Below are 22,854 nucleotides of genomic sequence, written 5' to 3'. Positions count from 1 at the left end.
AAAAAAAATTTTTTATATATATATATATATATATATATATATATATATATATATATATACATACATATACACATACACATACACATACACATACACATACACACACATAATATACATATAGTACAATATACACTTTATATATATATATATATTTATGAGAGAGATATATTTATATATATATAGATACACACGTATTTAAACTCATGCAGACAGGGAGTTAACCAGACTTTCAAATACACACAGAAATGTATGTGGGAAAAAAACATTTCATTTTGCAGGTGTGTGTATTTACTGATATGGCTGTCTAAGCACTATTTTCACACAGTGCTCTTTGTTATTTTGCAAGAAAACTCAATGTTACTGAATGAAAAGTGTAGTAATGTTTTCAGAAACGAGATAAAAAAAGGATACATGTTTGTCCCACATGCGGCTATCACAAACCACAAATGTTCAAGCAATTAAAACTACAAATCCAATTGGCGTTTGAAATAAGGAGTTACAGTTTATACTTTTGTTGACCTTGAAAAGGAAACACAGCAATTTGTTAGCCATTGAGCAGTTTCATTTTGATGAGCAAAGAACAGATACCTGCACACATCTTTTGTGCTAATCTGCAATGGCTGATGAATTCGTGAAAATTATGAATCCGAATTTAGGGTATAAATACATGGTGTCAGAAGCTATTTTGAGAACTTGCGGACACCAAGCAAGCACACGCCAAATCTATGATTTGATTCGAGCAAAATATCCTTATTACCAAGACCGTCGGCATGCGCGCAATTTTAATTCCTCAATAAGATTCACTTTATCAACTAATGACTTTTTTGAACGTGTGCAGGATAAGCTAGAACACAACTATGGTTTCTGGAAGATTGCCAAAGAAAAACATTTCACCGTGAAAGAAGGCACATATATTGTGGTTAAAGGCATATTTATTCATAATGCCAATAGCAATGGATCCGCTACTACTGTTCCGTGTGAATCGATACCTGCTGCAATATCTGCACCCTCCATTCCTGAAACCCACATTCTACAAGAACATAACTACTATAATTATGTACCAAGCCTTTCAGCTGATAATGCATTGGAATGGGTACCCGAAGAAATGAACCTACCTCCCGACCAATTGTTTGAAGAAAGCAGTGGCGATTCCTATGAGCGCTTCATGGAGGAGATGTGTGTCATACTGGATTCAGCGGGTGGGTCAAGCGTGGATGAAAAAGCCTTGCATTTCTGGAGCGACCAGTTGCAGCCAGACGAAGAGTTAATTCTAGAAGAATGGTAAATATAACAACCGTTATGAGTTGACTCTGCATTTAAATTTTTTTTTTTTTCTAACCACCATTTTCCCTTTCAATGCGTGGATACAGCGTAACATTGCAGACTGCATAACATGTAGCGATCACAAACAAATTGTTTCCGAATACAATATAGTAGAACCTGAAAGAGTAGTACACATTGCTGACGGAATAAATATACGTACTTTCCTATCACTTTAAACATATTAGCAACATTTTACCATAACTCTAACACATACCTGTTTTGTTATCATGCTACATCTACAACATTTAAAAGCGGGTCCACCACGTATGACGTGGGACCCTTGTCATGGCCCAAGGCGTCCTTAAAAAGGATTACGGATGTAAGTCCCGCCCCCAAGCGACGTGCGCGCCTCAAAGCCTATTGGCTGTCATGTTTTGTTATAGTAACGGTAACTGCAGTGTGTCATGTGTGCGGCTCAGTGTTTGTAGGCGTCAACTGGGCGTTAGCCGAATGTTAATTGAGTGGGAGGAGTGTTAGCGTGAGTTTCACGCTGGTTTAACATGACGTCACACGTATTGCATTTGCGCATTGTGTTATCGGCCGTCCTTTCTGTCCAAACACGTCTGTTTAAAAAGAATACAGATGTACTCGTTTAGAACGAATGTAGTTTCGTATTCATTGTATTTGAAATAAAGATTTTATGTTTAATGATATTTTCAAGATGTATTGAACGCACAACGTACGCTTTGTTTTGCGCATGCGCAAACAGTTAGTGCAGCCAAGCGTGAAGTGCGTGCGCACACTAAGATGTGCGCGCACATTTTTCAGTATACAGGCAACGTTCACATCATATACATAGTTATGCCTGCTACAAATTTAAAGAAACATTACATACTGATGTACACTTGTAGTTCTAACATATAAGTGAGTGACGTGTGTTTGTACACAATCATATAGAGCTGTGTAACGCGTTGTCACGGATACATATATAGTAAGGTGCCATGTTTGACCATCATGTGTTTGCTGTATTTCAGAGATGTCGGGGAAGATACAATCAGATCAATGTATGATTTCTGAAGAGTCTACCTTTATATGAGATGATTGTGAGGAGGAGCCACCGACTACTATACTACATATGGAACTAATTTTATATTGCTTGCAGCGCTTATTAACAAACAATTTAAAATGTGATACCCTTATGCCTATATTGCATAAGCACTTAATTAACATAATGATGTTGCAAAATAGTGCCTCATGAATTTTTATTGAGTGTTCTTTAATGACTACTATCATTTTATGGCATGGTGTGTTTTATATACACTGGCGACACACTTTATTCGAGCACGGCTAGTCCCGCGAATTCGGGTATACTCGGGTGTATTCAGGTTTCTGATATTTTTCAGCCAGAGTGCATTGCGTTATTTTCCGGCAGGAATTTAAGCTTTTTATTCCGGCTGGTTACAATACTGCAATGCCGTCAAAATACACATGGTGGCGCTTGCGAGCTATTCTCTGTGAAGCCGTCCCCTATAATGAATTGTAATGCAGTATACAGTATATATATATATACTGTACAGTACTGTATAACAACAACCCCTGTAAGCCCTAACATACAGTACTGTACAGTACTGTACTGTACTGTATATGCACATACATAAATGATACTACTGTATGGGCGGCGGGGGCGAGATGTGTTTGCAGCAGAGAGAGATCCGCTGCTCTCTCTCTGCGCAAACATCCACACATTAAAAATTATTTGAAATACATTTTTATTGATAGTGTAGATGTGCAGGGGGTCTCCGGAGCTGAACCGCGTTGGTTTTAGGTCTGGGGACCCCGTGCCCCCCGAGATACAGGCCCCTTTAGGGGGTGCCGGTATCCAGCTCTGCGTTAAAAGCCCCGATCACGTGACCGCGGCCTGTAAACCAAGCAGAGCAGAGGGATACCGGCACCCCCTAAAGGGGCCTGTATCTCGGGGGGCACGGGGTCCCCAGACCTGAAACCTGTGCGCTTCTGCTCTGGAGACCCTCTGCACATGTACACTATCAATAAAACACATACAATATACAGTATAAATAAACACTCGTTCTTTACCTTAGCGTCTATGCGCTATGGTAAAGAAGCATTATTTTAATAATATTGTAAAGTGAGCAGGGGGTTCCCTGAGCCAGAAATTAATGATTAATGCTCAGGGAACCCCCCCCCCCCTGCTCCTGATCAATATTATTAAAAATACGGAAAATGCTGCGTCATTACCATAGCGGATAGCCGCTAAGGCAATGAAGGGGTTAACCCACCGTGCCCGCTTTATTGTGTGTAGTGGGGATGGGTGAGGGGGGTATTTGGCCCTTGGTGTGAGTTTAGGACTTGCGGGAGGGGGGGGGGGGTTGCGGGTGCACTTAACCCCTTCACGATCGTAGCAGTTAATACCGCTACGGTCATGAAGGGGTTAAGCCCTCCCGCTACCCCACCCCCCCCCCCCCGCAAGCCCTCCCCAACCATCGTTGGGGCGAATACCCCATTCACCCACCCTCCCGCTACCCACAATAAAAAAATACACACATACAGCAGCCGCCAAAAAATAAATAAATAAATGACAATAAATACATTTGAAATACATTTTTATTGATAGTGTAGATGTGCAGGGGGTCTCCGGAGCTGAACCGCGTTGGTTTTAGGTCTGGGGACCCCGTGCCCCCCGAGATACAGGCCCCTTTAGGGGGTGCCGGTAGCCCTCTGCTTGGTTTAAAGGTCCGATCACGTGATCGCGGCCTGTAAACCAAGCAGAGCAGAGGGATACCGGCACCCCCTAAAGGGGCCTGTATCTCGGGGGGCACGGGGTCCCCAGACCTGAAACCTGTGCGCTTCTGCTCTGGAGACCCTCTGCACATGTACAGTATCAATAAAACACATACAATATACAGTATAAATAAACACTCGTTCTTTACCTTAGCGTCTATGCGCTATGGTAAAGAAGCATTATTTTAATAATATTGTAAAGTGAGCAGGGGGTTCCCTGAGCCAGAAATTAATGATTAATGCTCAGGGAACCCCCCCCCCCCCCCTGCTCCTGATCAATATTATTAAAAATACGGAAAATGCTGCGTCATTACCATAGCGGATAGCCGCTAAGGCAATGAAGGGGTTAACCCACCGTGCCCGCTTTATTGTGTGTAGTGGGGATGGGTGAGGGGGGTATTTGGCCCTTGGTGTGAGTTTAGGACTTGCGGGAGGGGGGGGGGGTTGCGGGTGCACTTAACCCCTTCACGATCGTAGCAGTTAATACCGCTACGGTCATGAAGGGGTTAAGCCCTCCCGCTAAACCCCTCCCCCCCCCCCCCCGCAAGCCCTCCCCAACCATCGTTGGGGCGAATACCCCATTCACCCACCCTCCCGCTACCCACAATAAAAAAATACACACACACAGCAGCCGCCAAAAAATAAATAAATAAATGACAATAAATACATTTGAAATACATTTTTATTGATAGTGTAGATGTGCAGGGGGTCTCCGGAGCTGAACCGCGTTGGTTTTAGGTCTGGGGACCCCGTGCCCCCCGAGATACAGGCCCCTTTAGGGGGTGCCGGTAGCCCTCTGCTTGGTTTAAAGGTCCGATCACGTGATCGCGGCCTGTAAACCAAGCAGAGCAGAGGGATACCGGCACCCCCTAAAGGGGCCTGTATTTCGGGGGGCACGGGGTCCCCAGACCTGAAACCTGTGCGCTTCTGCTCTGGAGACCCTCTGCACATGTACACTATCAATAAAAATGTATTTCAAATGTATTTATTGTCATTTATTTATTTATTTACTGTATTTATATTTATTTATTCATTGTGCTGCTGCTGCAAGTCGTAAACTCACACCAAGGGCCAAACACCCCCCTCACCCCCAATAAAAAAAATTCACGCACAGCAGCCCCACAATTAATAAATAAATCTAAATAAATAAATAAAATCTATGTAAAACCCCCTCCCCTATTCTCGCTTTTAAAACGCCCTGCCTTCTCTCTAATCTATGTAAAAAACCCTCCCCCTATCCCCCTATTGTGTGTGCGTTAAGCTTCCCTGCAAGTTATGTAAAAAAACCTCCCCCTATTGTGTGTGTGTTTAAATCTGTCTGGCCTGTGTTTCTGAGTGCTGAGTGCTCTGCGTTTAAAGGTCCCGATCACGTGATCGCGGCCTGTAAACCAAGCAGAGCAGAGGGATACCGGCACCCCCTAAAGGGGCCTGTATCTCGGGGGGCACGGGGTCCCCAGACCTGAAACCTGTGCGCTTCAGCTCCGGAGACCCCCTGCACATGTACACTATCAATAAAAATGTATTTCAAATGTATTTATTGTCATTTATTTATTTATTTATTTATTTATATTTATTTATTCATTGTGCTGCTGCTGCAAGTCGTAAACTCACACCAAGGGCCAAACACCCCCCTCATCCCCAATAAAAAAAATTCACGCACAGCAGCCCCACAATTAATAAATAAATCTAAATAAATAAATAAAATCTATGTAAAACCCCCTCCCCTATTCTCGCTTTTAAAACGCCCTGCCTTCTCTCTAATCTATGTAAAAAACCCTCCCCCTATCCCCCTATTGTGTGTGTGCGTTAAGCTTCCCTGCAAGCTATGTAAAAAAACCTCCCCCTATTGTGTGTGTGTTTAAATCTGTCTGGCCTGTGTTTCTGAGTGCTGAGTGCTCTGCGTTTAAAGGTCCCGATCACATGATCGCGGCCTGTAAACCAAGCAGAGCAGAGGGATACCGGCACCCCCTAAAGGGGCCTGTATCTCGGGGGGCACGGGGTCCCCAGACCTGAAACCTGTGCGCTTCTGCTCCGGAGACCCTCTGCACATGTACACTATCAATAAAAATGTATTTCAAATGTATTTATTTTTCATTTATTTATTTATTTATTTATATTTATTTATTAATTGTGCTGCTGCTGCAAGTCGTAAACTCACACCAAGGGCCAAACACCCCCCTCACCCCCAATAAAAAAAATTGACGCACAGCAGCCCCACAATTAATAAATAAATCTAAATAAATAAATAAAGACATGAAGAGAAATAAATATATACTGTACAGTATATACTTTGTATATATATATACACTGTATATATATATATATATATATATATATATATATATATATATATATACAGTATACATATATACACTGTGTATATATATATATATATATATATTATACAGTTATATATATATATATATATATATATATATATATATATATATATATATATATACATACTGTATGTGAGTGAAAAGAGAAAAAAGTAACCCGTATGGGAGCACTCAGGTATGCAATTGATATATTTGTTTATTTATTTGACACAGTGCAAAAAGGGATGAATAAACAGTACAGTACATGATTTAAAAACACTTAAAAAAGAGGCATGGACCCTTAAACACTAATGAACAGCACTAGGGAACGACACACACTGTCAACCCTAAACATGAAAAGGATAGTGACTCAAAAAACACTAGGGAGAATCAAAGTGAATCACAATAGGTTACTGGGTTTAAAGGCACCTACAGTATACAACGCTAAGGATAATGCACACTACACACCAAAAGGTAGACTTGTCAAAGTATAAATGACAGTCTCAAAGCATCACACATCTGCATTAGCATACAGTAATATAACCAATGCCTAAAGCACAAATCATGTGTAGGAAAGGTGGTAAGGTGGAATGAAATCCCTAGATGTGTAGAGCAATGAAGTTAATGAATAGCATACTGTACAGTATAAAACATAACATTACAATCCACACAGTACATTGCATTTACAGTACATTGTATACTGTAAATGATGCATAGCATTAAATCTATGCACCATATACAGTACTGTACATTCTGCAAATGAATGTTAACAATATAATTGCAAGCTACTCTACCAGTAAATACTGTACAAACACTTCCAAACAAGTCAACTTAACTACAGTATTTTAACCAAGCAAGTAAACCAAAATCAATATATACTGTAAGTAACAACCAGAAAAGACAATTTAAAAACAAACTAACCCTTACAATACCAAGGATTACATCTATCTAATTGTAAAAAACCTTATACATTATACACAGCAGCATTGTTTAAAAACCCCTTCCCCCCTAATGTTTGTGTTAAGCAGATTACACTGAAGGGAGAGAGATATAAAGGCCTAAAGCCCCTTCCCCCCTAATGTTTCTGTTAAGCAGATTACACTGAAGGGAGAGAGATATAAAGGCCTAAAGCCCCTTCCCCCCTAATGTTTCTGTTAAGCAGATTACACTGAAGGGAGAGAGATATAAAGGCCTAAAGCCTTACCTGCATTGGTAAACCCTCCCTGCATTGGTAAACCCTCCCTGCATTGATGTCGTGTAGTGTACAGTATGTAAATGTGGGGAGGAGGGGGGCCCAATGTGCATAATGTACTGTGAGGTCTAACCACCCTCACCCCCTACCCACATACTGTACCGTTACCCCCCCCCCCCATCCTGGCCATGGCCCCTCACGCACAGCAGCTCCACAATTAATAAATAAATATAAATAAATACATGAAGAGAAATAAATATATACTTTATATATAAATGTGAGTTTATAAATAAAATAAAGAATATTATTTCTAGGGGCCCTAGAACAGAAGTTCCCACGCCAATTTCGCGCTCATTGCTCTTTTTTTGCTCTTTTTTTACAATGTTGCTGGTCTTGCGGCTTTGCAGTATGCAAGCAAAAAGCGCAGTGTATGAAGTCTGGGTGAGCGCTTTCCACATTTGATGCCTACGGCACCTTCCCATTTCTACACACTTCAATACCTGCACAGTTGGTAGCGCTTTCCATCCCAGCTACCATTCTGGATATTCACCTCTCACAGGCCATTCTTGCCCGAGTCTGTCCTATCAGACAGGGGCATTAACCTGTATCCACACCACCTGGACAATTTCTCTCTGTCAGAGACTTGTGCTATTTATTTTATATATTTTTGTGTAATTATTCATGCAAATTTATGCTCATTTCATATGTGGTTTTCAACATAAAGTGGCTGCTGGGCCTGATCCTAACTCATACAGTATACAGTAGCGCTTCCCTGTTTGTTTGTTTATTGCAAGCAAAAAGCAGTTTGTAGTACTGAGTGTGAGATAAATTACTGTATTTATCAGTGTTGATCAAAGAGAGTTGATCAGAAGGATTCCCCTTATATACAGTACGTAGAATTAATAAAATTGTATTATTTTCCGATATCCGCAGTGATTCTGGTCAACCTGACAGATTTTTAGTAATACAGTATACTGTACTGCAAGACCATGTGTTGTCTACCTTTTACTACAGTATACTGTACTGTATGAATGACAATAGAGTGCTGTATACTTTATAAGGGGAATCCTTCTGATCAACTCTCTTTGATCAATACTGATAAATACAGTATCATATTTATACCCCTTTAGCACCTGTCGTTCCATCCTATGCACCCATTTACTGTACAATGGTGATTGCGGTCGTATTCACGTACTTTATGTGAGATAAATTAACCAGTTCTTTTATTGCTGAAGTCGCCACAAAATACTTTTATTTACAAATACAGTACAATACAATGGTGAAACTTTTCAAGTTAACAGCAATTCAAAACATCAACACACAATAATACATACTTTACAGTACTGTACAGTATACTGTACTAGTATATTTGGGCCTTGTCTTTGGGGGTTTATTCATGCAATTATTAGGGTGACCTGGCGTTGGAAATACTGACACAGTACAATCCTACAGCTACACCACCCACCCCCTCCCTTAGAGTTTTTAATCCCTCCCTGGCCAAGCATCAATCGTCTGGCTAATCCAATCCAAGCCATTGTTTTGTTAATCTGGCCCTGGGCTGTTCAGAACAGCCACTGCTTCTAAATTACTGAAAATATACAGGATAAATATACAGTGATGTGAAATAATCCTTTCTGTGTGTCTGAGAGTGTTGAAAGTCACCAGGTCCTCATCTAGTAGAGTACATTCTCGAATACCTTTAGAATAAAAATACAGTATATATAAATATACAGTATAAATATTGCACAGTATACTGTAATGTTAAATAACCCATCCTGTTCTTTTTCCCTTCATACTGTAACAGTATCCTCATTGTGTCTGCGGTACAGTAGTTCATTGAGAGAGGAGAGGTTTTGTGTACATCATTACTGCTGTTTATATACTGTACATTTGACTGCACAAGCAGATTTGACGAACACAAGGCCCCCCCTCCCCTCTGGTGCACCCTTTTTCCTGGAACGACAAGAAAACAAAAACTTTGTTCAGTTACTGTACTGTACTGTATGTGCGTACTGTATTATGGTAGACCTACTGTACTGTAGGTGGCTGGTGCAGCTTTCTCTGGAAAGAAAAAATGGAGCAGTTAGTAGGCAGTTACTGTAGTATGTCAAACTAGTCTACTGTACTGTATACTGGAACTACTGTAAACTCTGACTATTGGGAAAGCTAAAATCTGTGCCATACTTACCTGTATCATAGTGTACCTACTGTACAATACTACAGCACTGTACTACTTTCCTGATGCTTGTCCATTGCGCGCGATGACAATGGGCAACACAGTGGCAATATGGTTTATATATTTATTGCATCGTTCAACGGTGAGTACATCGTTCCAAAAACTCATTATGGCTGTATACAACTCGTCCTTCTTGGAGGGTTTCGCCACTTTACGGATGTGGTCCTTCAGCTGATGCCAGACCATTTCGATCGGATTGAAGTCTGGCGATCTGTGATTGGAAAGAAAGGACAATTAGTTTAAGAGATACAGTACACAGTAAAAACAGTGGGGAACATATACAATAAATGGGACACGGTCTACTACACTTACTCCGCTGGCGTCTTCACCCAGTTGATGCCGCGCTCAAGGATATGCGCCGTCGACGCGGTGTGCTTGGGATCATTGTCCTGGTAAAAGCGATGACCATTGGGAAAGTCTTGTGTGATGTATCGCACTATCACGGGCACAATGTTGTCTTGGAAGAAATCTTTATTCATGATTCCTATAGCAAGAAAAGAAAAGTGCTCAATAGTACAGTACAGTGCATACGGTAAGGCAACACTAGTCAAGTACAGTGCATTAGGCGGCATTATATTTGAGAAATTGTACCTTCAAAGACGACAATGCATCCCGGTCCACGCCTAGAGATGGCACCCCACACATGCAGCTTCACAGGGTGTTTTGGCCGTGGCTTCAAAGTTATGCGGCCTTTTTTGTGGAACGCAAATCTTGCAAATCTCTCCAGCGACACAGTAGACTCATCAGTGAAGATGCAATCCTGGAAAGTCTCACCGCTGTCGATCCATGCCTGGGCCTGGAGCACTCTTTTGATTTTGTTTGCGTCCCGTATCATGGGGTACGCTCTGTAATGACAATGAATAAAAAATGTTAGCGTCACAGCGCAGTACAGTTTGCAAAACAACATTTTTACTTTACAGTACAGTACCTCCTGTACTGTCCACTACTAACCTCACACGTCCATATTTCCATCCAATTCTGCGTCTCATCTTCTTTATGCTGCTCTCGGATACAGTCAGATTGTGGTTTTCCTGAAGAGTGTTTTTAACCCTTAATGCGCTCCTCTCATCATTCTCCTCACTTATTCTGTCCACCAGAAGAGTAGTCTCCCTACAATGCAAAGAAATTATATTGTGTTATTAATATGCAGCAATATAAAATGTATATTGTATACTGTACATGTAATGTTGTAATATACAGTAAATATAAATATACAAAAAATGTATACTGCTGTACTATAAATATAAATAGACAAAATATACAGTATACAGTACTGTTGTAATATAATAAATATACTATATAAATACGGTATACTGTTGTTATATCATAATAAATACACATCATATACTGTATATTCCGTTGTAAGATGAATTGCAATATACCAAAAGTGTATACTGCTGCACAAAAAATATAAATTGACCACACATACAGTACACTACAGTATATACTGTTGTAATATAATAAATATACTATATAAATACGGTATACTGTTGTTATATCATAATAAATACACATCATATACTGTATATTCCGTTGTAAGATGAATTGCAATATACCAAAAGTGTATACTGCTGCACAAAAAATATAAATTGACCACACATACAGTACACTACAGTATATACTGTTGTAATATAATAAATATACTATATAAATACGGTATACTGTTGTTATATCATAATAAATACACATCATATACTGTATATTCCGTTGTAAGATGAATTGCAATATACCAAAAGTGTATACTGCTGCACAAAAAATATAAATTGACCACACATACAGTACACTACAGTATATACTGTTGTAATATAATAAATATACTATATAAATACGGTATACTGTAGATGTACACTACAGTTTTCTATATTTTTTTTTGGTTAAGTTTTATAAATACAGTATACAGTACTTACGCATTTGTTACCCTTGGTGCCTTTTTGCGGTCTCTGTTTTTTCCTTGTGCATGATAGCACACAGTGCTTGATGGCACAACGAGGCCAGAAGCAGTTAACCAGCGCTGGATATCTGCAATTCGTTGTCCGCTCGTGTACATCTCCTTCATTCTCATGCTGAGATCCTTTGAAATCTTCTTAACAGGCATTGCTGCGAGTAGAAAGAAATACAAACACAAGAATGTGTATTCGATGTTTAGTCGATGTGTATTCAATGTGCAGTGAATCCACAAAATGGATGGTGTATTTATATGTTAATGACTCACATAACAGACCACCCACTTTCAACACCTGTACCTGGCCACCATGCATAAAAGGTTGTACACGTTGCATAGCCCACCACTTGCTGATCTTTATCTGAGCCATTGTCCAGATACTGCATTGTGTCTCCCGCTTACATGGAGCAGCCCCGGTTCTATGGACGAAAGAATCATCTCACCTCTGCTGTGCCTGCCACACTGAAAAAGAGAAAGGCAGTTACCGTTCCCAAGCCAAAGGCAAAGCGACAGGCTAAGGCCAACAAAGAAAACCTTCTGCTGACCCCAAAGGCTAAGGCTTTTAAAACACGTCAGCCTTATTATGTGAAGAAGAAATACGGTACTGTGCTCGGTACGCAAGACGCATGGCAGCCAACTCACCGAATCCGCAGACCACTTGCTCCCATATGCTTCGACGACTCTGCTGTAGCTGTCCCGGAAATCTTCAGCCCGGCTTCTCCACCCCCATCTTCTCCGGTTCCATCTGAAGATGCTGCTGCCTCTGAAATCAACGGGTCACTGTCTCCTTTGCTCTTGGACGACTCTGCTTCTCTCCCGGAAATCCAGCGGTCACCTTCTCCATCCCTCTTCCACCACGCTGCAGCTTCTCCTGTACCGGGCATCCCCAGGTCACCTCTTCCACTCTCCATCGATGCCGCTTCTCTCCAGTGAACCCCCATCTCATCCTCCGTTGCACCCATCCCCCCAGATCTCCAGATGCCATGCACAAGCAGCTCGTTGGACCGGATCCTGAATGGGCTAAGTGTGGATCTCCCCGGGAATTCTAGTGTGCTGGCAAAGCTAGATCTGCTTCTGGAGTCGGTGCTACATATGGAGCAACGGCTGGATCAACGGATGCTACATATGGAGCAACGTATGGATCAACGGATGGACAAGATAGAGGCAGACATAGCGGGCATACATTATTTGCTCGGTGTTAATGCCCCTGTTTCCCCGACGCTGGAGCAGGGGGGTGACATGGATGTGATGCATGGTACCTTCGACCCCCTTCCATCACCAAGCACACCCCCTCCACCAGAAGATACAGTGTACTATGCTATTGAGGAGGACATGACAACCCCATCTAGACCACGCCAGGAGACAACCCGGCGACCACTACCGGAGGAAAGCTTCCTCCCAGACACCCTACCATTGCCCATCGCCTCAAGTACACCCGCTCCCAAAAGACTTCCTACACCCGCTCGCATACAAACAGTGCCCGACATCTCCCTGTGCGATCTGACACCGGCGCTGAGGGAGAAGTATAGGGTGAGGAGTGCTGGTATACCACACAAGTATGCCTTGATCATATTTAAACACCATGTTCCCTACACATTGTACTGCGAGTGGGTGTTCAAAGTGAACTATGATGGGAATCGCCAAAAAAATGCCCTTCCTGCCAATTTAAGGAAAAAGATTGTGGAAGAAATGCAGCGCTATTACCCTGTTACAGATCCTGTAATGAGAGGCGTTAGAGACTGCATTAATGGCGTTTTGCGCCATGCAAGGCATCGGCCATGGCTGGAAAATGGGGAGGACTTTCAGTGAGACCATACTGTAATGTTGTGCTGTACTGTACAGTACATGTTTTACCCTATAGTACCTGCTGTACTTAAACAAAGGATACTGTATGTTGTTGTGTGTTGCACGGTTTTTGTACTGTATTTGTAAATAAAAGTTTTTGGTGGCGACTTCAGCAATAAAAGAACTGGTTACTTTATCTCACACACAGTACTACAAACTGCTTTTTGCTGCCAGACTGCAAACCCGCAAGACCAGCAACATTGTAACAAAAGAGCAATGAGCGCGCAATTGGCGTGGGAACTTCTGTTCTAAGGCCCCTATAAATAATATTCTTTATTTTATTTATAAACTCACATTTATAAACCCCGTCACCCACCCCCGCTAAACACAATAAAAAATAATCACACACAGCATCCCCGCAATAAATAAATAAATAAATAAATACAAATAAATACATTTGAAATACATTTTTATTGATAGTGTAGATGTGCAGGGGGTCTCTGGAGCTGAACCGCACAGGTTTTAGGTCTGGGGACCCCGTGCCCCCCGAGATACAGGCCCCTTTAGGGGGTGCCGGTAGCCCTCTGCTTGGTTTAAAGGTCCGATCACGTGATCGCGGCCTGTAAACCAAGCAGAGCAGAGGGATACCGGCACCCCCTAAAGGGGCCTGTATCTCGGGGGGCACGGGGTCCCCAGACCTGAAACCTGTGCGCTTCAGCTCCGGAGAACATCTACACTGTGAATAAAACACATCATTAAAGAATCATTCTTTAGCTTAGCGGCTATGCGCTATGGTAAAGAAGCAGCATTTCTGTCTTTTTAATAATATTGTAGAGTGAGCAGGGGGTTCCCTGAGACAGAAATCTAATCTCAGGGGACCCCCTGCTCCTGCACAATATTATTAAAAGTTCAGAAACGAGGCTTCATTAGCATAGCGTATAGCCGCTAAGGTAATGAAGGGGTTAACGCATAATAACCAATAAATACATTCAATACACTACCCACTACCCATGGCAACCTCCGCTGCTGTACAGTAAAACAGAGAAAAAAAATAACACTTTCAAAGTAATGTCCCCTAACCCCTTAATCACCATAGCGGTTATTAACCGCTACAGTCATGAAGGGGTTAACCCGCCCTCACCCACCACTTGGGACGCCTACTGTACATACCCTCCCACTCTAACCCCCCACCCCGTGAGGCCTAACCACCCTCAACCCTCACCCACTAACTACCCACAAGGGAGGCCTACCCACATACCGTTGGGGAAACACCCCACCCCCACCCCAGTACCCACAATAAAAACAGTACAATCACCCACAATAAACAGCATTCTATTTATTAAATACATTACCCACCCCCTGTGCCCCCCCCCCCATAAATACAAGATTTATTCTTTTACATTCAGGGTCCATAACGTAGCCCCACGCTAGTCCCCGGTGGGCTGGCAGGGCACCTGGACAGACCTACAGTTTACCAGCAGCATTCCACAGGTTCTGGAGGCCTGCTGGTGGATCCTGCCAGCACCATGGCGCCCAGGTGGTCTCCTTGGGTCACCGTGAGCCTCAATTGGGTCCACACGGTAGGCCCAAGGATGTCTGGGAGCCCCGGGTCAAACCCACAGGTGTCTGCGGGGCCTCGGGTGGTTCCCATGGGGGTCTGGGGAACTCACGGGTGCTCACTACGGGTCCGCGGTGCCCCCACAGAAGTGGGACCACACATCATCATCCCCGCACCTACGGCTCGGAGGTGCCCCCACAGAAGTGGGACCACACATCGTCATGCCCGCAGACTACGGGTCCGCGGTGCCCCCACAGAAGTGGGACCACACATCATCATCCCCGCATGTGTCACCCGTGGAACCACCAGCCTGCTACCCTTTAGGATACCCGAGGATTCCCCGCGGGTGGTCTCCAGAGGTCCCACGCAAAACCACGGAAGTAACCCTGAATGTAAAAAAAATAAACCTGGCCAATACATTCAATACATACACCCTCCCCCCCAACACCTACAGTACAATAATGTGCAAAATAACTATTATCCAGATATGGATAATAGATTAATTGCCCATTATTAAAAACATTAACTAGCATATACAAATAAATAAAGTACTACTGACCTCATCAATACGAAGTGTCCGACGCCAGCGCCTTCCTTCTCTTGCCCACACAAAACATAGCCAAAACCAAGCCAATACATTGCAATTACATTCAGATATCAATTAACCCCTTAAACACCTTATCGGATAATAACCGCAAAGGTAATTAAGGGGTTAAGCCACACAGGCACGATACCCACCCTTCACCCATGAATTTGTACTGTGGCTTCATCATGCAACTGTATATATATACTGTATATATATACATACAGAGAGACAGAGAGAAAGAGAGAGAGAGAGATATATACAGTATATATATATACACACGTTATATACACACCCATGATAAACCAAATATACAGTACAAATAAATGTAGAAGGGTTATCAAAACCATACTGTTCTACAACCAAACACTTCTCCATACAGACACTACATTAAAAATCAATTTCCTTTAAAAATCCTAACTGATCTCACAATCTACTGTACTGTATATGATCACAAACCAATGAAAAAAGTCACATTCCAAAATGCATAAAATCTATGCACCATACTGTATACATTCTGCAAATTAATCAACGTAAACAAAAATCAATTAGCAATCATTATTTACATCCCTAAACATTTCACACTCAATCATGAACAATGAAACCATTAACAGATTCACGCCTAGAGCAGAACAATTAAGCCTTTGAAAAAAATATAAGTACCGACAAAAATACAACCTTTACAGTACAACCAAGGCTATCTATCCCTGACCTTCCTCAAACACACAATACAATACCAAGGAATAATACATCTATCTAATTTTAAAATACTTTAAACTCACAAAATAATTAAAAACACATCTAATCCAGCTTTTAAAACATCATCATTTCTTACCCTGAATGTATACTGTACAGTATATCTCTCTAGACATATATATTGTACATACATACATACAGTGGCAAGAAATGATATACCACAAAAAAAAAAAAATACACAGGTTAAAAAACCTTTTGAAAAAATTAACAAGTTAAATAAAATACATTTCTTTACTGTAGTTCACTTACCATTACTTGCCCCCACCGACTCCCGTTGCCCAGCTTACTCACGAACCAATCCACGATCAGGAACCCATAAAATAATAAACCATTGAAAATAATAAACATTAAACTAAAAATCCAAACCAATCCACGGGTCTTCTACTTGTAATACACCTTCATCTGTATTCTTCTTTCTTCTATCTCCTTCCGGGCGGGGCAGGGCGTGGTCTTCTTTCCATCATCGGCCACGCCCTTGTCTTTTTTCTTCTCCGGAGGTCCTTCCTCCGCGGCGTCTGGCTGCAAAATGAGACGACATAGGCTTTTAAAGACCTATGACGTCACATTTTGCGTCATGGTTCCCACGGTCCTGATTGGACCGTGAAAACCATGTGTTTTGGCCGATAATAAAAAAATGATGACGTCACTTAAAGGGAATGAAAGCACAGCCAATCAGAATGGCTTTGCTTCAATTGCCTTTAAGATGACGTCATGAAAAGGCACATGGCCGTGCACACATGGTACTAGAGCCAATCAGAGCGTGGGAACTTTATCCCTACTCTGATTGGCTCTGGTATACCATGTGTCAGGGGCTTGGGGGAGAAAGGATGTGACGTCAATGAAAACCTGTCACGTGGTACGGTAGCCAATCAGAGCGTGGGAACTTTATCCTTATTGACGTCACATCCTTTCTCCCCCAAGCCCCTGACACATGGTATACCAGAGCCAATCAGAGTAGGGATAAAGTTCCCACGCTCTGATTGGCTCTAGTACCATGTGTGCACGGCCATGTGCCTTTTCATGACGTCAACTTAAAGGCAATTGAAGCAAAGCCATTCTGATTGGCTGTGCTTTCATTCCCTTTAAGTGACGTCATCATTTTTTTATTATCGGCCAACACACATGGTTTTCACGGTCCAATCAGGACCGTGGGAACCATGACGCAAAATGTGACGTCATAGGCCTTTAAAAGCCTATGTCGTCTCATTTTGCAGCCAGACGCCGCGGAGGAAGGACCTCCGGAGAAGAAAAAAGACAAGGGCGTGGCCGATGATGGAAAGAAGACCACGCCCTGCCCCGCCCGGAAGGAGATAGAAGAAAGAAGAATACAGATGAAGGTGTATTACAAGTAGAAGACCCGTGGATTGGTTTGGATTTTTAGTTTAATGTTTATTATTTTCAATGGTTTATTATTTTATGGGTTCCTGATCGTGGATTGGTTCGTGAGTAAGCTGGGCAACGGGAGTCGGTGGGGGCAAGTAATGGTAAGTGAACTACAGTAAAGAAATGTATTTTATTTAACTTGTTAATTTTTTCAAAAGGTTTTTTAACCTGTGTATTTTTTTTTTTTTGTGGTATATCATTTCTTGCCACTGTATGTATGTATGTACAATATATATGTCTAGAGAGATATACTGTACAGTATACATTCAGGGTAAGAAATGATGATGTTTTAAAAGCTGGATTAGATGTGTTTTTAATTATTTTGTGAGTTTAAAGTATTTTAAAATTAGATACTGTACTGTAGATGTATTCCTTGGTATTGTATTGTATGTTTGAGGAAGGTCAGGGATACTGTAGGTACTGTAGGCTTGGTTTGGAAAGGTTGTATTTTTGTCGGTACTTATATTTTTTCAAAGGCTTAATTGTTCTGCTCTAGGCGTGAATCTGTTAATGGTTTCATTGTTCATGATTGAGTGTGAAATGTTTAGAGATCTAAATAATGATTGCTAATTGATTTTTGTTTACGTTGATTAATTTGCAGAATGTATACAGTATGGTGCATAGATTTTATGCATTTTGGAATGTGACTTTTTTCATTGGTTTGTGATCATATACAGTACAGTAGATTGTGAGATCAGTTAGGATTTTTAAAGGAAATTGATTTTAATGTAGTGTCTGTATGGAGAAGTGTTTGGTTGTAGAACAGTATGGTTTTGATAACCCTTCTACATTTATTTGTACTGTATATTTGGTTTATCATGGGTGTGTATATAACGTGTGTATATATATATACTTTATATATCTCTCTCTCTCTCTTTCTCTCTGTCTCTCTGTATGTATATATATACAGTATATATATATAGTTGCATGATGAAGCCACAGTACAAATTCATGGGTGAAGGGTGGGTATCGTGCCTGTGTGGCTTAACCCCTTAATTACCTTTGCGGTTATTATCCGATAAGGTGTTTAAGGGGTTAATTGATATCTGAATGTAATTGCAATGTATTGGCTTGGTTTTGGCTATGTTTTGTGTGGGCAAGAGAAGGAAGGCGCTGGCGTCGGACACTTCGTATTGATGAGGTCAGTAGTACTTTATTTATTTGTATATGCTAGTTAATGTTTTTAATAATGGGCAATTAATCTATTATCCATATCTGGATAATAGTTATTTTGCACATTATTGTACTGTAGGTGTTGGGGGGGAGGGTGTATGTATTGAATGTATTGGCCAGGTTTATTTTTTTTACATTCAGGGTTACTTCCGTGGTTTTGCGTGGGACCTCTGGAGACCACCCGCGGGGAATCCTCGGGTATCCTAAAGGGTAGCAGGCTGGTGGTTCCACGGGTGACACATGCGGGGATGATGATGTGTGGTCCCACTTCTGTGGGGGCACCGCGGACCCGTAGTCTGCGGGCATGACGATGTGTGGTCCCACTTCTGTGGGGGCACCTCCGAGCCGTAGGTGCGGGGATGATGATGTGTGGTACCACTTCTGTGGGGGCACCGCGGACCCGTAGTGAGCACCCGTGAGTTCCCCAGACCCCCATGGGAACCACCTGAGGCCCCGCAGACACCTGTGGGTTTGACCCGGGGCTCCCAGACATCCTTGGGCCTACCGTGTGGACCCAATTGAGGCTCACGGTGACCCAAGGAGACCACCTGGGCGCCATGGTGCTGGCAGGATCCACCAGCAGGCCTCCAGAACCTGTGGAATGCTGCTGGTAAACTGTAGGTCTGTCCAGGTGCCCTGCCAGCCCACCGGGGACTAGCGTGGGGCTACGTTATGGACCCTGAATGTAAAAGAATAAATCTTGTATTTATGGGGGGGGGCACAGGGGGTGGGTAATGTATTTAATAAATAGAATGCTGTTTATTGTGGGTGATTGTACTGTTTTTATTGTGGGTACTGGGGTGGGGGTGGGGTGTTTCCCCAACGGTATGTGGGAAGGCCTCCCTTGTGGGTACTGACTGGGTGGTTAGGCTTCACGGGTGGGGGGGGGGGGGTTAGTGTGGGAGGGTATGTAGGCATCCCGAGTGGTGGGTGGGTGAGGGTGGGTTAACCCCTTCATGACTGTAGCGGTTAATAACCGCTATGGTGATTAAGGGGTTAGGGGACATTACTTTGTATGTTTTAATTTTTGTGTCTGTTTTGCAGAAGCGGAGGGGCCATGGCCAGGATGGGGGGGGGGGGTTAACGGTATGTGGGTAGGGGGTGAGGGTGGTTAGCAATGCAGGGAGGGAGATTTACTGGTAACAGAAACATCTCTCTCCCTTCAATGTAATCTGTTTAAAGCCCCCTCCCCCCTAATGTGTGTTTCTGTAAAATCTCTCTCCCTTCAATGTACTGTAATCTGTTTAACAGAAACATTAGGGGGGGAAGGGGCTTTAGGCCTTTATATCTCTCTCCCTTCAGTGTAATCTGCTTAACAGAAACATTAGGGGGGAAGGGGCTTTAGGCCTTTATATCTCTCTCCCTTCAGTGTAATCTGCTTAACACAAACATTAGGGGGGAAGGGGTTTTTAAACAATGCTGCTGTGTATAATGTATAAGGTTTTTTACAATTAGATAGATGTAATCCTTGGTATTGTAAGGGTTAGTTTGTTTTTAAATTGTCTTTTCTGGTTGTTACTTACAGTATATATTGATTTTGGTTTACTTGCTTGGTTAAAATACTGTAGTTAAGTTGACTTGTTTGGAAGTGTTTGTACAGTATTTACTGGTAGAGTAGCTTGCAATTATATTGTTAACATTCATTTGCAGAATGTACAGTACTGTATATGGTGCATAGATTTAATGCTATGCATCATTTACAGTATACAATGTACTGTAAATGCAATGTACTGTGTGGATTGTAATGTTATGTTTTATACTGTACAGTATGCTATTCATTAACTTCATTGCTCTACACATCTAGGGATTTCATTCCACCTTACCACCTTTCCTACACATGATTTGTGCTTTAGGCATTGGTTATATTACTGTATGCTAATGCAGATGTGTGATGCTTTGAGACTGTCATTTATACTTTGACAAGTCTACCTTTTGGTGTGTAGTGTGCATTATCCTTAGCGTTGTATACTGTAGGTGCCTTTAAACCCAGTAACCTATTGTGATTCACTTTGATTCTCCCTAGTGTTTTTTGAGTCACTATCCTTTTCATGTTTAGGGTTGACAGTGTGTGTCGTTCCCTAGTGCTGTTCATTAGTGTTTAAGGGTCCATGCCTCTTTTTTAAGTGTTTTTAAATCATGTACTGTACTGTTTATTCATCCCTTTTTGCACTGTGTCAAATAAATAAACAAATATATCAATTGCATACCTGAGTGCTCCCATACGGGTTACTTTTTTCTCTTTTCACTCACATACAGTATGTATATATATATATATATATATATATATATATATATATATATAGCTGTATGATATATATGTATACTGTATATATATATATATATATATATATATATATATATACAGTGTATATATATATACAAAGTATATACTGTACAGTATATATTTATTTCTCTTCATGTCTTTATTTATTTATTTAGATTTATTTATTAATTGTGGGGCTGCTGTGCGTGAATTTTTTTTATTGGGGGTGAGGGGGGTGTTTGGCCCTTGGTGTGAGTTTACGACTTGCAGCAGCAGCACAATGAATAAATAAATATAAATAAATAAATAAATAAATAAATGACAATAAATACATTTGAAATACATTTTTATTGATAGTGTACATGTGCAGGGGGTCTCCGGAGCTGAAGCGCACAGGTTTCAGGTCTGGGGACCCCGTGCCCCCCGAGATACAGGCCCCTTTAGGGGGTGCCGGTATCCCTCTGCTCTGCTTGGTTTACAGGCCGCGATCACGTGATCGGGACCTTTAAACGCAGAGCACTCAGCACTCAGAAACACAGGCCAGACAGATTTAAACACACACACAATAGGGGAAGTTTTTTTACATAGCTTGCAGGGAAGCTTAACGCACACACACAATAGGGGGATAGGGGGAGGGTTTTTTACATAGATTAGAGAGAAGGCAGGGCGTTTTAAAAGCGAGAATAGCGGAGGGGGTTTTACATAGATTTTATTTATTTATTTAGATTTATTTATTAATTGTGGGGCTGCTGTGCGTGAATTTTTTTTATTGGGGGTGAGGGGGGTGTTTGGCCCTTGGTGTGAGTTTACGACTTGCAGCAGCAGCACAATGAATAAATAAATATAAATACAGTAAATAAATAAATAAATGACAATAAATACATTTGAAATACATTTTTATTGATAGTGTACATGTGCAGAGGGTCTCCAGAGCAGTAGCGCACAGGTTTCAGGTCTGGGGACCCCGTGCCCCCCGAGATACAGGCCCCTTTAGGGGGTGCCGGTATCCCTCTGCTCTGCTTGGTTTACAGGCCGCGATCACGTGATCGGACCTTTAAACCAAGCAGAGGGCTACCGGCACCCCCTAAAGGGGCCTGTATCTCGGGGGGCACGGGGTCCCCAGACCTAAAACCAACGCGGTTCAGCTCCGGAGACCCCCTGCACATCTACACTATCAATAAAAATGTATTTCAAATGTATTTATTGTCATTTATTTATTTATTTTTTGGCGGCTGCTGTGTGTGTGTATTTTTTTATTGTGGGTAGCGGGAGGGTGGGTGAATGGGGTATTCGCCCCAACGATGGTTGGGAAGGGCTTGCGGGGGGGGGGGGGTTTAGCGGGAGGGCTTAACCCCTTCATGACCGTAGCGGTATTAACTGCTACGATCGTGAAGGGGTTAAGTGCACCCGCAACCCCCCCCCCCCCTCCCGCAAGTCCTAAACTCACACCAAGGGCCAAATACCCCCCTCACCCATCCCCACTACACACAATAAAGCGGGCACGGTGGGTTAACCCCTTCATTGCCTTAGCGGCTATCCGCTATGGTAATGACGCAGCATTTTCCGTATTTTTAATAATATTGATCAGGAGCAGGGGGGGGGG

This window comes from Ascaphus truei, chromosome 3 (assembly GCF_040206685.1).
Source record: "Ascaphus truei isolate aAscTru1 chromosome 3, aAscTru1.hap1, whole genome shotgun sequence".
Taxonomy (NCBI): domain Eukaryota; kingdom Metazoa; phylum Chordata; class Amphibia; order Anura; family Ascaphidae; genus Ascaphus; species Ascaphus truei.
Note: the sequence above shows the minus strand (reverse complement) of the source record.